A 14,470-nucleotide genomic window follows, 5' to 3' on the forward strand; every position below is an offset into this window, starting at 1 on the left:
CCCAGTCCCAGGATCTAGAAACAATGCTTCCTTCCAGATGGAGCCTTTATCTCGATGGGGCAGAGGGAGACAAATTGCTCTCTCACTGATCAAGGCTTTCTGAGCACTTCTGCATAACTTCTGCTATGTATTTGAGAATAATGCCCAGGACGGGGGGGGGAATATTGCTTATTGCTGTATGTACAATTCCATTCTTTTTTCAGAGTAATATGGCATTACCGACAAAATAAGAAAATAACAATACCATATTGCAGTTGAATTTCATCAAAAGAGAATTGGGCGTTTGTCCCTTAACTCAGGTAATTTGCATGAGCTGCCTCTCTCCCCGGGGAAGGAAGAGGCTGCTGGGGCCAGCTCTTCCTGGGAGATTATCTGAGGCTCAAGCTGGACTCAGCAGTGGCTCGGCTCACCCTCCTTTCTGGTCCTGCCACCAGGCAACCCACTCTGAGAAAAATTGGGAAATAACACCGTATTTTGAAGTGATTAGGATGCCGTCACACTTGCACAGGAAAACGTTTCCTCATCTGGGTTCCCTGTGGTCATCTCCTTGCAGAAACCCTAATGCAGCCCTGAATTGCTAGTTACAATAACTGGAGATTAACTGTGGCTATTGGGGGTTTCGCAAAGTCTGTTTATATAATAATAGCATGCCTAGTCTTAGCTTTTAGACTTTCTTTAACGGGGCCACTCAGAGCCAGATAAATTGAGAGACCAGGCAGGCAGGTCCTTGAAGTAACAATCTATAGGGGGAGAATAACATAGCACTAAAATAAATCAGAACCATGGTCCCAGTTAGCCTGAGTAAATGGAATTGGTCTCTCCACTTTTGAAATAGATGAAATTCTGGAGTATGAAAATAAACACACACACACACACACATCTCTGTCGAGTATGTTGTCAGTGTATATGTACTAAATAGCAATTAGTTGCCTCAGTCAAAATTCTGAAATAAAATCACATATGGCATAATGTTTACTGAAGTGAATGAGTTCTTTATTATCCAAAATTTAAAACCCTTTAATATACCTCCTTAGATGTTATCTGGTTCGGATACTCACAAAAGGAAATGGAAGTGAAAACCAGAACTTCAGAAAAATAGAAAATACATTCAAACAAATTTATCATCAGCCAATGAAGTAAATTAAATAAGCGACTCTAATGCTATACATTGTTTATTGCCATAAACTAGTTTCTTCCCACTCCCACTAAATAAAGGCAAAGTAATCATTTAAAGAACATAATTTGAGGGGCCAGCCCAGTGGCATAGTGGTGAAGTTCATGCTCTCTGCTTTGGCTGCCCAGGGTTCGCAGGTTTGGATCCCAGGTGCAGACCTACACACCACTGGTCAAGCCATGCTGTGGCAGGGTCCCACATACAGAATAGAGGAAGATTGGCACAGATGTTGGCTCAGGGCCAATCTTCCTCAAGTAAAAAGAGGAGCATTAGCACAGATGTTAGCTCAGGGACAATCTTCCTCACCAAAACATATGTATATATATAGTCTGAGTGGTGTTGCATTACAAGCTTGGTTGGAGAGCTCACATGAAAATCTTGAGCCAATGTCAGAACCACTCATACTTTTTTCACTACCAAAAACAAGAAAAAAAATTGGCACCTGCCACTTTGGAAAACAGTTTGGCAGTTTCTTAAAAACTGACGCATCTATCAATCATATGATCCAGCCATTTCACTCCTAGATATTTGCTCAAAAGGAAAGGAATCATATGTCTAAAGATTTATACACAAATGTTCACACAGCGTTATTTGGAAAGAACCCAAATGTCCCTCAACAGTTGAATGAATAAAGAAATTTTGTTGAATCCATACAATGAAGTACTACTCAGAATAAAAAGGAATGAACTGTTCAGACACTTAACAGCACGGATGAATCTCAAAACAATTATGCTGAGTGAAAGAAGCCAAAACAAAAAGAGTACAGACTGTATGATTTCATTTAAATAAAATTCTAGACAATGAAAACTAATCTATAGTGACAGAAAGAAAATCAGTGGTTGTTTGGGTACGGGGTGGGCAGGAACGGGTAGAAGAGAAGAATTACAAAAGGGCGGGAGAAAACTTTTGGGGCTGATGGATATGTTCACAAGCTTGATTACAGTGATGGTTTTGCCAAAACTTAGTAATGTCAAAACTTAGTAAATTGTATACTCCAAATATGTACCATTTATTGTATATTAATTATACCTCTATAAAACTATTTTTAAATTAATTTGAAAATCTAAAATAGGCTTCTACGTTTGAAAGAACACATCCTGTGTCTTGCTTTCAGTAAGAATCAGGAAGAACCTTTGGAGACTAAATTAAATGTTCCAGACCTTTTTGCTCGATGGCTAAAACAGTGGTTCTCCAATTTTAGTAGGCACAGGAATACCTGGGATGCTCATGTGAAACGTAGGTTCCTGTTTTGCACCAGAGGTATGCTAGAAAATGTTTAACAACTAGATCTCCAAAAAAACTCAAAAAAGCAAACAATGTAGGCATTCTCTACCTACGTAAGTATATTACATATTTTGGTGATAAAAAGGATAGGTAGTACACAATTTACAGTTAATAATACAAGAATGTTCTTCATTAGAAATTTTATAGCCCTAATTGACTCTCACAGAATGCTTAATTCATTTTGCCAAACTCTTGTACCTATAGCCAACGTATGGCTGCAATTGATGAACAAGTGTAGCCCTGACATGAATGTTGGTGGATATGTTCATTTACGTTAATGAGTAAAACAAAAGTGAAACATCATTTATTAATGATGTGAGAGACTTCTTTGCTGAACTGTATAATAGTTTTTGGATATTGGAAGAATATTTTCTCATATTTTGTACTATGCGAAATGTGATGGCCATAGACATAACATACTTTTAAATTTAATCTGCATTATTGACATTTTCTCCATCACTTTCTTAAGTCTAGGCAATCAACAAAACAATAAACCAAGCCCAGCTTGTATTTGCCGATTTCCGTGGTGTGAACGCTCCCAGGTGGCCGATTTCAAGCTCCCCCTGAACATGCAGTGGGGCACAGTCGACACCACTGCACAGTGCTTCCACCAAGATACAATGGACGCAACCTTAGGAGCATGGGTCACTGTAAAGTCCATAGGAAGTGATGAGTTCTGAATACTTATTATCTTTGTTTTTAATATAATTTATTTAATTGTAAGCTTATATAATTTAATTTTTAATGATTTTAAATCATTGGCTTATAAAATTCCTTAAAATTTAATGATTGGTTCTCAAGAGCCAGTATAAATTGGCTCCAGCAAGCTCCTGGCTCCACCTCCTCCAAGCCCTAAGGAATTCAATTCTCCAGGGTTCGGGGTGAGGAATTTACACTCGTAACATCTCCCAAGATGATTCCTGAGTAAGATACTGGGAGAAAATCTAGTGGCAGGTTTTTTTCTTTCTAGCTAGTAAGTAGGTGATCTTCAGAGGCAACATCTTATGGGGAAAGAATCCAGGATTAAGTATTAGGAGCTCTAAGGCTCTCGCTCCCATTCTGACACTAATCATCCAGCTTTGGCAAGGCCCTCCCCCTCTCAGTCTCTAATCTAATGTGGAGGGAGTAGTGCGAAGACCGCGTTCGCAGATGTAATTTTTAGAAGATTTACTTACATACTCAAGTATTTATGGGTTTAATGATATGATAGCTATGATTTGCTTTAAAATGCTTCAGAAAACAAAGAAAGAAAAAACAGTTGGGCTAGGAGGTAGGTAAAATAGGATTGGCAAACTGTTTTGGTGATAAGAACATGATCATTTATTATACTCTTCTCTCTACTTTGGAGAATGTTTGAAATTTTCCATAACAAAAATTTCTTGGAGGGGCCAGCCCCATGGCCGAGTGGTTAAGTTCATGCGCTCTGCTTCGGTGGCCCGGAGTTTTGCCAGTTCGGATCCTGGGCACGGACGTGGCACCACTCATCTAGGCCATGCTGAGGCAGCGTCGCACTTGCCGCAATTAGAAGGACCCACAACTAAAGTATGCAACTATATACTGGGGGGCTTTGGGGAGAAGGAAAAATAAAAAATAAAACAGTCTTTATAAAAAAAATTTCTTGGAAAATAACCTTCTAGGATCCCTTCTATCTTTAAAAAAGTGTTTCACGTCATCCTTGGGTTTCTAAATTCTGTGATAGGACAGGGGTCAGGAATTAGCATCTACTACACATGTGGTGCTTAGGAAGCTGAATCTACTTAGAAGCCTCACAGTGAATCAATGGCTGAGCCAGGATTCGAACACAGTCTTCAGGCTCCAAAGCCGGTGAGGCTATTTCAGCCACACCAGGCATCTGTGGTTGTGGCTGTCCCTCTGCAGCACCGGCCGGGAACTCAAAGATTGGAGAAAAGGGGCATGTTGACTCAGAACTTCCAGCCAAGCTCCAAAATTCTGTTCAAAATACATTCTGCTTCTAATTACACGCAAAATTGGGGGCAAACATTACCACAAGCAATTAAAAAGCCAGTCACAAATAATCCTCGAAGCAGGTTCTGGGCTGTTGAGAAACTGCTTGTGTCACTCCCGCTTCCACCTACTGTTTCAGAATGAAAACAGGAAAGAAAGGGTGAAAGAATGCAAGTCAACAGAGTGTGTTCTTTGTTTCAGCTAGGCTGGCACCCGATACAGAGTTCAGCAAACAGTGAACTTTCAATAAGTACATTTGGCAGAATCTAGGTAACCTTAAACATTTTTAGCTATTTTTCTAAATAATACTAGGCAATATTTAGAACTTTTATATTGTGGATTAATTTAGTAATTTTTATTCATCTAATTATTAATAAATTATTTATCAATAATGCTTTAATAAATTATTATATCAATAATTTTACTGAAAATGTTCAGTTGGGATTTTTAGGCCCCTCTTGTATACATGCCATACAATAAAATTAACTCTATAAGCATCAATTAAAAGACAAATTGTTAGATTAGAATAATTTTTTTAAAAAGCAAGGCTGTCTACAAGAACCAACTTTAAATATAAAGACACAGATAGGTTAATAGTAAAAGGGTGGGAAAAAGGTTCACCATGCAAACTCTAACCAAAAGAAAGTTGGAGTGGCTATATTGATGTTAGACAAAGTAGGCTTCAGAACAAGAAATATTTGTTGGGATACAAAAGAGAATTACAGAATGATAAACGGGTGGTTCACCAAGAAGACATAATAATCCTAAACTTGTATGTGCTTAACAACAGAGGTTCCATGCACATGAGGCAAACTCTGATAGAACTGAAAAGTGAAACAGAAAAATCCCCAATCCTTGAGCTTGCCACAAGGACTGGGAGCTGAACCTCAGGGTCTCACATTAAGCTGGGTCCTCTGAAGGGGGCTAAATGGTACCCCTTTAGTAGTACCCTCTAGCACACACCAGAAGGTGAAACAAATTCTTTCTGGATTTAGGCCCTCAGGATTCCACTGATTAAAATCAACCAAATCTGAGTTCAAGTGCAAGATCACCAAACACACGAGGAAAGAAGCACCATGACCTAAAGTCCAGAAACGATAAACAATAAACTCAGAACTCCAAGAACTTTAGTATCGAAAGTATCAGATACAAAATACAAGTTAAATTTGTATCAAGAGGGGGAAAACTTGTATAAAAGAGGGACAAAAATAAGCAATGAGAAAGTAACAAAACATAGAATGAGCCAACAATTTTTTAAAAGAGCCAAACAGATATTTAAAATGTAATTATTGACACTAGATTCTCAATGGATGGGGAAAATGGCAGATTAGATGTAGTTGAAAGGAGAATTGGCAAACTTGAGGACAGGTTAGGAGAGAGAGCACAGATTGCTGCAAAGAGAGATAGAAAAGTAAAGAACGTGCCATGTACCAAGTGGCGTGAATGAAATAAATCTAATTCTGGGCACGTTTTGTGAAACTGAAGAACATGAAAGAGAAAAGGATCTTGGATGCCATGGTAACCATATTATTTCTTGTCCAAACTGGGACACGTTTTTGGAGTCAAAGAGGGCATTCTTAATCATTATCCTAAAACAACAAACTTAAACTGGGCCGTCCCGGGAAAACCCAGGGACAAGGTGATCCTATTAAAGCAGCCAGTAAGGCAAGATCACCTCCACAGAATGATAATTAGATGGACAGTAGACCTCTCACCTGCAACATGGAAGTCAGACAACTGCCAAATAATACCGAAAAAATGCTGAGAGCAAACTACTATGGACTTTGAATTATGAACGCAGAAAAACTACTTCAAGAATAAAGTCGAAATAAAGACATTTTCAGATAAACAAAAACTGAGAGTTTATGTCCAGTGCATTTTTATTAAAGGAACTTCTCAAAGAGCTTCAGAAAGGGAGGAAAAACAAAAACCTGCTGCAGGAGCAAATTGTGAGATGTAAGAAGGAATGAACGACAAAGAAACAAAGAAATTCATAAACGTGTGTGTGTGTGTGTGTGTGTGTGTGTACCTAAAGCAGATATTATCTGTATAAAATAATAATGTCTAATTTGATAGGTTAGAAAAAAAGAAGGATGAAATGCCGGACAACAGTAGCATGTAAACTGGGAACGAGTGATCACAAGCAAATGTTCTAAACTCTTTAATGACCCTGGTAGACAAAGATGCCAATTAACTTTAGGTTGAATATGTATGGTAAGATACTAAATGTAACCACAAAAATAAAAGAAATAACATATATAACTTCCAAACCAGTAGAAGAGGCAAAATAGAATAAGAAGAAAATTCAATCAAAAAAAATTTTCTTTAAGAAGAACAGCAATTAAGAAGTCTGACAATACCAAGTATTGTCGAGATTGTGGAGTCACGGGAATTCTTAGACATGTTTTGGGAAACTGTTTGGCATTATCTTAGCAAAGTGAGAAATGCATGCTCTCCAGCCCAGCAGGTCCACTCCAGTGTGGACGGTGAAAAACGGGCAGATGTCTAGAAACAAGAATTTTTTAGCAGCATTGTTTATAATATTAAAAACTAGAAACAATCCTATATTAGTTTGATAGGGTAGTCATAACAAACACCCTGGGCAGCATAAACAACAGAAACTTGTTTCCTCACAGCTTTGGAGGCCGGAAGTTAGAGATCAAGGAGCCAGCAGCTCTGCTTTCTGCTGAGGCCTCTCTCCTCTTGGCTTGCAGGCGGCGTCTCGCAGTGCCCTTACATGTCTTTCCTCTGTATGTGCACACCCCTGGTGTCCTTTTGTGTGTCCAAATTTCCTCTTCTTATAAGGACACCAGTCAGCTAGGACTGAGGCCCAAATTAAGGAACTTATCTTAACTTAATCACTTTAAAGCTCTTTAAAGACCCTCTCTCCAAATCCAGTCACATTCTGAGGGACTGGGATTAGAGCTTCAGCATATGAGTCTGGAGGATCACAGTTTCGCCCCTAACAAGCCCAAATGTAGATTATCAACAGGAGACTGGATAAATTTTGGAATAATTACTCAGAAAATTATTATACAGCAGTAACAGGAAGGAATTACAACTAATGTGATAAGACAAATAATGTTGAATGGAAAAAGCAGGTCATGAAGAAATACCTCCATTATGATACCATTTTTATATAGGAAAAGAAAAGCAAAACCAAAAGTAAATCTAGGAATACGTGCACATGATATCACTGTTTTTAAAAGGCAAAGGAATGATAAAGATAAGACTCAAGATAGTGAATTCTCAAATTCTCCTTTCGCATGTATCAAATATTATTTAATAATATTAGGTATTAAAAACACTTCCTATGATAACATATTTTCATGTAGATTCATTGGGGAATAGATGCTAACTTATTTATACTATTTCATACTTGTCCTAATTTCTTGTTATAGTCTTAGAATAATTTAATGGAAGACTTTGAATTGTAAGAATTCTTTGTAGAGAATAGAATGTGTCTCTGGCACATGATTATCCATATATCAGACTCTCTTCCCTTCTTTGCAATTAAAATATAATACATTTGTGATTTTATCCCATGCATTGCACTAGGATGGTCAGAATCTATCTATTTCTTTTAATCTCCTTATCCTTGTAAACTAATGACTGTGATAGTACAATCATACTGATTACTTTTTTTAGAGCTGGTTTCAAAACCTCAGCACTATTAACAATTTGGCCCGGACAACTTTCTGTTTGTGGGAAACTGACCTATGCCAGCGTAGGATGTTTAGCTCCATCTCTGGCCTTTACCACTAGATGTCAGTAGCACCACTACCTCCACCCCAAGTCATGACAATAAAAGTGTCCAGACATTGCCAATGTCCCAATGTCTCATGTCCCTTGGGACAAAATCTCCCGTGATTCAGAGCCACTCTTCTAAAGCATTCCTGATGCAAACGACACTTAGATACCCTGCACTGGAGTTAACGTTTTCCTATCTTGCTTTCCTATCTTGCCAAATAAAACCATTTTATTCCTTAGTGTAAGATCTTAGCCACCAAAACAATGTGGACCACATTACCACATGGAAACACTAGTGATAACTGAATTTGGTTTTTTAAAAAATGTTTCACTTCACAAAAGAGCCGTGGATGTATAGTGGAGAGAAAGCACCTGAACTTCTCTATAACGTCCTGGTAACGAAACTTCAACTTTAATCTTCAATAGCTGTGGACAAATCCATGCTTTTACTTAACTTTTCCCAATTATGTCATGGGACTGTAAAACTATGCAGAAACTTTTCTTTCCACTTTTTCACATAAAGCTCTTTATATGTTTAAGATAAATCTATTTCTCAGAATGGATTCATCAGAAATGAAATTATTGGCTCAAGGTTATGAATAGTTTTAGAGCTCTTGAATGTCTTGCCAAATTCCTTTACCAAAGGGTTGTACCAATTTGTACTGCCATCATCTCTGGTTTGAAAAAATACCACTGACTAGAGAACTCTACGAAAACAAAATGACTTTTTCCATCCACCTTGAGGGTATTGGCTTTCTCGGTTCTTTGGAATGCTTTCCAATTTCTAGAAATTAAATTCTAGAAACCCAAGTCCTAGAAGGAAATTTCTTCAACATGATAAAGGCAATATACAGAAAACTCACAGATAACATCACACTCAATGATGAAAGATGGAAAGCTTTCCCCCGATCAGGAACCAGACAAGCATGCCAACTTTTGCACTTCTGTTCAACATAGTACTAGAAGTCTTTACCAGAGCAATTAGGCAAGAAAAAGAAAATACATCCAAATTGAAAAGGAAGAAGTAAATTATCTGTTTACAGATGAGATAATCTTATATGTAGAAAACTCTAAAGATTCCACACACAAAAAACTGTTAGAATAAGTGAATTCAACAAAGTTGCAAAATACAAAATCAGCACACAAAGATCAGCTCAATTTCTATACATGAGCAATGAACAATCCAAACAGGAAATTAAGAAAACAATTCCATTTACAATAGCATCAAAAAGAATAAACACTTAGGAATAAATTTAAGTAAGGAGGCAAAAGACTTATATGCTGAAACTACAAAACATTCCTGAAAGAAATTAAAGAACACATAAATAAGTAGAAAGACATCCTGTGCTACTGGAATGGAAATTTTAATATTGTTAAGATGACAATACTATCCAAAGTGATCTGCAGGTTCAATGCAATCCCTATCAAAATTATGGTGATTTTTTTTTGCAGAAATAGAAAAATCTAACTTAAAATTCATATGGAATCTCAAGGGACCCCAAATAGCCAAAACAATCTTTAGGAAAAGAACACAGCTGGAAGTTCTCACACTTCCTGATTTCAAAACTTACTGCAAAACCTCAATAATCAAAAGAGTAGGATACTGGCATAGGGACAGATGTAGAGAGCAATGGAATAGAACAGAGAGCCCAGGAAGAAACTCCCATATATATGGTCAAGTGATTTTTGACAAGGGGGCCAAGACCATGTAATGAGGAAAGAACAGTCTTTTCAACAAAGAGCGCTGATCAAACTGAATATCCTCATACAGTATGCAAAAATGTACTCCAATATTAGTCAAAATTTAATCAAAGGCCTAAATGTAAGAGCTAAAACTCTGACTTTTAGAAGCAAACATAGGAGAAAATCCTCATAACTTTGGATCTGGGCATGATTTCTTGGATATGACACCAAAAAGCACAGGCAAGAAAAGAAAAAAGATAAATTGGACATCATCAAAATTTAAAACTTTTGTGCATCAAAGGGCACTATTGAGAGTAAAAAGACAGCCCACAGAATGAGAGAAAATATTTGCAAATCATATATCTGATAAGAGATTAATATCTAGAATATATAAAGAACTCCTACAACTCCATAACAGCAAAAAAACAACTCAATTTACAGGTGGGCAAAGGACTTGCATAGACATTTCTCGAAGGAAGAGCTATAATGGCCAATACACCAATAAAAAGATGGTCAACATCATTAGTCATTAGAGAAATGCAAAGCAAAATCACAATGAGATACCACTTCATGCCCGTTAGAATGGCTATTATTTAAAAAAGGAAAATAACACACATTGGCCAGGATATGGAGAAACCAGACCCCTTGTGCATTGTTGATGGGAATTTAAAATGCTGCAGCTGCTGTGGAAAACATTTTAGCAGTTCCTCAAAAAATTAAACATAGAGTTATTCGGGGATTTAGCAAATCCACTCCTAGGTATATACCTAAAAGAACTGACAGCAGAGACTCAAACAGATATAGATGCCTGCACACCAACGTTCATCGCAGCTTTATTCACAACAGCCAAAGAGTGGAAGCATCTTTTGTGTCCATCAATAGAAGAATGGATAACAAAATGTAAACATCGTCTATACATACAATGGTATGTTACTCAGCCATACAAAGAATGAAATTGTGATATATGATACTACATGGATGAACCTTGAAAACATTATGCTAAGTGAAATAAGCCAGACACTCAGGGGCAAATGTTGTCTGGTTGCACTGATGTGAGATTCGTAGAATAGAGAAATTCAGAGACAGAAAGTAGGACAGCAGTTACTGGGGCTAGGAGGAGGGGGCGGGGGAGTTCGTGTTTAACAAGTACAGAGTTTCTGTTTGGGCTGATGAAAGAGTTCTGGAAATAAATATGGTTGCACAACACTGTGAATATACTTAACGCCACTGAATTGCACACTTAAAATGGTAAATTTTATATTATGTATATTTACACCACAAAAAAAAAGAGAATGAACAAATTGAGATGCCAACTGCACAAACAGGTAAGATCGAAATCAAGGTGAAACCTTGAATCAAGGTTTTAATCGATAGAACAAAATTTGAAAATATACTCACTCATAGCTCAGTTGACTGTACTTAAACCCCGGTCTTCCATGACTTAGCTAGATACTCCACCATACCCCATCCTTTTAGAGCCTTCAGACGGCAACATTTAGGCATTTATCAATTTTTAAAAGACAAACAATGCGGTTCTTAATTAGGAAACAAGAAGACCTAATTTTCATACTTAAAAAGAGGCATTTACAAAAATAAAGGGAAAAAAGCTTTCTTTATGTAATGGCTGTCTTTAATAACAGCACTCAGCCACGTGTATGAAACAGACTCCAGACAAGGCCTTGGTTTCTCCATCTGTAAAATGGGATTACAATCACCTTCCTGCAGCACTTTCTCTGCCCTGCCCCCCGCCCCCCGCCCCCATCTCTAAAAGGTGAACACCCGGGCAGAACTCAGGTTCTCAACTGATAACAAGAAAATAGATAATCTTATTTTTAAAAATTTTAATCCATATGGAATATACATCTTAAAAGATATCTAGTGCTCTTTTTCTAATTAGGCAAAATCGAGCGGGTAGGGGAAGTACTCTGCCCAGGGATGCACACAGAATCTTTCCGGTGTTTTGTATGGAGGGAAATCTAGTCCTATTGAAGTATGACACCTATTTTTATGTAACTCCTTTAAAAATAACGTTAAACGACACACAAATCAATAGAAGAAAACACCAGGAAGAGGTTCTCTTATGCTTCAGAGTTTAAAACGTGATAATGGAGGGCTGCGAATTATTCGGGAAGACCAGGATTGTGCAGCCCATGGTTTGGGGACACCTGGCTCAGAATTTGGGAAAAAATCGCATTTAGATCATCATCTCATAGTATATATGCCAAAATTAATTTCTTGAAAAAACAAATGACATTTAGATCATCACCTTACGATACACACCAAAATAAAAACCATAATAAAAACTAGCAGAAAAAAGAACTTAGTATTTATTGGGGCTTTAAATGAAAAGGCCTTTTTAAGATGAAAAGAATAAAAAAAGCACAAAGGAAAAGGTCAACAAATTTGACTGCAACAGTGACAAAGGCAAAATTAAAGGCTAACGAACAGAAATATACATGTATATACACATTTCCAGCAAATCCCAAAGACAAAGGTGAATATCTCTGCTTCATAAAGAACTCACATCACACTCCTCCCCCTCACCACCTCCACCACCAAAAAAAGCTCAACTCCAGAATCTCGGGGGAATGTCTGGAGAGAAGCACACCAAGCCGGCCCTGAGGGAGGGCGCTGGAGGAGATGCGGCGAAGGAGCGCGTCTCTGCTTTGACGTGCGTTCTGTGTGGTTTTAGTTTTACAATCAGCATATATTACTCTTGTGATTTAAAAAGACATACATTTTTGAGGACGAAATGCAACCTCACAACAGATAAACAATTTGTAAAATAAGAAAATAATACTAGTAAACACGGGTAAATAAACTCAGTCATAATAGGAGAGAAACTAATTAAATACACACGATCATTTTGCTTCTATCAAATTAGAAAAGAGCAGGAAACATAATTTCCAGTGCTGTTACATAATGATGGTGGCAATGTGAGTTGGCACAACTTTGGGTAAAGTAATTTGAAAATCCATCTCAGCGCTCTAACACTATTCATTACTTTGAGTCAATAATTTCACTTCTGATAGATCCATTCTAACAAATAACCCATTCTAAGAAATAATATATAAACAACTTTATATGAAACAGCAGAAAGAATAAATGTCCAACAACATGGAAACGGTTAAATGAGTTATGTACATTCATTGAATAAAATGTTAGACAGCCAGTAAAAGGATACTTTAAAAAACTATCTGACAACGTGCTATAAGAGTGACACCAAAGAATATATAGCCTTAAAAACTTTTATGAAACACCAGAATTCAAAACTGTTTGTATACTATAATTATAACTACATACTTTTAAAAATGCCTATACACAGAAGGAAAAAAATCAGAAATTAATATTACAAATGTTACCCCAAAAATGGCTGTGTTTTCATGCATGTTAGCTCTTACCACAGGGCTGGCACATAGGGAGTGTTTAATCAAGAACAGCCGCTACTGACCGACACCACTCGTCAGCCACGTTGTGGCGGCAACCCATGCACAAAGTAGAGGAAGATGGGCACAGATGCTAGCTCAGGGCTAGTCTTCCTCAGGGAAAAAAAAAAAAAGAAACAGTAGCCATTATTATTGTTCTTATTATCATTATTAATGAGACTAGTGGGTTGTTTTTTTTTTTTAAGATTTTATTTTTTTCCTTTTTTTCCCCAAAGCCCCCCGGTACATAGTTGTATATTCTTCGTTGTGGGTCCTTCTAGTTCTGGCATGTGGGATGCTGCCTCAGCGTGGTTTGATGAGCAGTGCCATGTCCGCGCCCAGGATTCGAACCAACGAAGCACTGGGCCGCCTGCAGCGGAACACGCGGACTTAACCACTGGGCCACGGGGCCAGCCCCAAGACTAGTGGTTTTTTAATTTAAGGAACATATATTACCTTAAAATAAAAATGACCCTTTTTGAAAAGCACTAAAAACTGAATATTAGTGGTGATGACGTCTGGGTAGTGGAATTATGGGTAATTTATATATTTTTTTATTGCTTGTCTGTTTTTTCTGAATTTCATACAAGAAACACACGTTGCTCATGTAAGTTTTAAAGGGTTTTAAAGTGTTTTATTTTTAACATGTAGTTTTCACCGATCTGAAGACATTGCTGTTCTTAAATTCACTCCCAGCCAATTTACTGAGCCATATTCACTACAATATGTTGATATTGATTGAGATAAGTGTCCTGGAAAGTGAGACTTATACTTTTTACACTATATTCTTCTATGAAGTTTTACATTCTCATACTGAATATGTGTAAGTGTATTACCTGTATAATTTTTTAAATAATTTAAAAGAAAGCTTGAAGGAAAAACAAAAGCTGCTTTGCTCTCAGACTATAATCAGGGCACACAATACTCTTGCTAAAACATTAATTCAGTAATCACTGAACTGGTAATGTCAAACTAGTCATCTCAAACAGATGCATAGATTTTAGGATGGAGATTACTGTACTTGGAAGGTAGTTCAGAAAAAGAGAAAAAAGCCAAGTAGCCAGTTATTTCTTCGTTGTGTTGTCTTGGTAACTAAGGCAGCTGTATGAACTGTTTTCTACTATTTTCCAATTCTGTCACAGACAGAAAATTTTCAAATAGGAAAGCAGATGTGCCAAGGGTATAATTA

The sequence above is a fragment of the Equus quagga genome, chromosome 22 (genome assembly GCF_021613505.1).
Source record: "Equus quagga isolate Etosha38 chromosome 22, UCLA_HA_Equagga_1.0, whole genome shotgun sequence".
NCBI classification, from domain to species: Eukaryota; Metazoa; Chordata; class Mammalia; order Perissodactyla; family Equidae; genus Equus; species Equus quagga.